At 52.5% G+C, this 2,281-nt stretch overlaps 1 long non-coding RNA gene across 1 annotated transcript; it reads right to left on the reverse strand.

Moving 5' to 3' along the window:
• Positions 1-627: 627 nt before the first annotated feature.
• LOC135187553 (uncharacterized) lies at positions 628-1,964 on the reverse strand. Its single transcript, XR_010307365.1, has 3 exons — positions 1,884-1,964; positions 1,599-1,769; positions 628-928 (listed from the first exon to the last, which is right to left on the reverse strand). It is a non-coding gene; the product is annotated as an uncharacterized LOC135187553 (long non-coding RNA).
• Positions 1,965-2,281: the final 317 nt, after the last annotated feature.

The following is a 2,281-nucleotide window of genomic DNA, read 5'->3' on the forward strand; positions in this document are numbered from 1 at the left end:
GATCATAGCTCTGCAGGCTCACAGGGTGTGAGGGGGGGGAAGGGACCCACAGAGATCATCCAGTCCAACCCCCCTGCCACAGCAGGACCACACAACCTAGCTCAGGGCACACAGGAACACATGCAGACAGGGCTGGAAAGGCTCCACAGCCTCTCTGGGCAGCCTGTGCCAGGGCTCTCTCTCACCCTTACACTCAAGAAGTTCCCCTTGTGCTGAGCTGGAACCTGCTGTGCTGCAGCTTCCATCCATTGCTGCTTGTCCTGTCCCAGGCAGCAGTGAGCAGAGCCTGTCCCCCGCTCTTGACCCCCAACCTCAGATAGTTATGAACATTGATTCAATCCCCTCTCAGGCTTCTGCAGACTAAGCAGCCCCAGATCCCTCAGTCTCTCCTCACCAGGCAGTGCTCCAGTCCCCTCATCATCCTCACAGCCCTCTCTGGACCCTCTCCAGCAGATCCCTGTCCCTCTTCAACTGGAGAGCCCAAACCTGCAGGCAGTACTCAAGCTGAGGTCTCCCCAGGTGTCAAGGTCCAGAGAACAGAGATTAACAATATCTCTGTGCAGAGGAGCAAGATCTGTCCTTGTGGATTTCCCTGTTGTGAAATCAAGGTGCAAACGAGAGCAGAGATCACACACAACTATTTATTAAAGGACAAAGTTGTACAGAACAGAGGGAGAGAGATGAAGAGAACAGCCCCTGCCTGGCTGTACCTGTCCATGCCCTGAGTACACAGCAGCCTTTTCTCTTCGGGGTAGCAGGGACAAGGTGTAGGCATCCTGGGCACTCAGGCTGAGGTCCAGCAGTTTCCAAGGCTTGTCTCTTGATTTCCATCCCTCAGCTTTTGGCCAAGCACTGAGTCTGAGTCCTGGGAGTTACCAAAGGCAATCTTTGTCTTCGTTGATTAGGGAGAGACGATGCAAACCTTATCCTTGGTGATGAACAAGAGAGAGGATTTAGACTCTCACACCAAGGCAGAGCAGAACTGGAGGAGAAACTCCTTTGATCTGCTGGACACTCTTCTTAATGCCCCCCAGGACCCCGCTGGCCCTCTTAGCCAGCAGGGTTCAATGGCCATGATGATGCTGGGTTGAGCTCAATGATCTTAGAGAGCTTGTCCACCCCAAACAGTTCCATAGAATCAGCCAGGTTGGAAGAGCCCTCCAAGCTCATCCAGTCCAAGCTCATCCAGTCCAACCTATCCCCCAGCCCTCTCCAGTCAACCAGACCATGGCACCGAGTGCCTCGTCCAGTCTTTTCTTGAAGACCCCCAGGGACAGTGCCTCCACCACCTCCCCAGGCAGCCCATTCCAATGCCAATCACTCTCTCTGGGAAGAACTTCCTCCTAACATCCAGCCTAGACCTGCCCTGGCACAACTTGAGGCTCTGTCCCCTTGTTCTGTTGCTGCTTGCCATGGCAATACAGCATCATTCCCCCAGCAGCTTCCAGTTCAGCCAAGTACTTCAGCCCACCATAAGTGAGCAGAAAGCAGCAGCTAAACTGAGAGCAGCTCAGCCCAAGCGAGGAGCCCAACCAGCACCCATGGGTGATGTGAGCATCAGTTCTCTACCCTGTCCTTTCAGCCCCTCCCCCACTCACCCAGTGCACTCCAGGGGCACTCAGCTGTGCTGGCAGGAGGAGGATCCTCTGCCCAGTTGGGCAAGCTTGGGGCTGCTGCCTTCCTGGAGCCATGACAAAGGGAAGGGCTAAGCACCTGCTCAGGAACAGGGCTAAGCTCTGTCTCTTGCACAGCAGAAACAAACCAAACCCCTGTGAAATGTCAGAGAGATATCAACTACCTACCCTAGCAAACCGGGGGGCCAGCAGGCCCCCCGGCCTTTGATCCCCTCCACCACTCACCCAGTGCACCCCAGGGGCACTCACCGGTGATGATCCGAGGAGGATCCTCTGCCCAAGTGGGCAAGCTTGGGGCTTGCCTCTCCTGGGGCCCTTATAAAGGGGAGTGGGCAGGGAGGGCAAAGTGGTGACACCTGGGCTGGGAGGAGACTCCAGCAGCACCCAGGTGCTGTGGGTTTGGGGGAAATATGGGGTGGGGTGGGAAAAAAGAAAAGAAAAGAAAAGAAAAGAAAAGAAAAGAAAAGAAAAGAAAAGAAAAGAAAAGAAAAGAAAAGAAAAGAAAAGAAAAGAAAAGAAAAGAAAAGAAAAGAAAAGAAAAGAAAAGAAAAGAAAAGAAAAGAAAAGAAAAGAAAAGAAAAGAAAAGAAAAGAAAAGAAAAGAAAAGAAAAGAAAAGAAAAGAAAAGAAAAGAAAAGAAAAGAAAAG

Source organism: Pogoniulus pusillus, chromosome 27 (genome assembly GCF_015220805.1).
Source record: "Pogoniulus pusillus isolate bPogPus1 chromosome 27, bPogPus1.pri, whole genome shotgun sequence".
NCBI classification, from domain to species: domain Eukaryota; kingdom Metazoa; phylum Chordata; class Aves; order Piciformes; family Lybiidae; genus Pogoniulus; species Pogoniulus pusillus.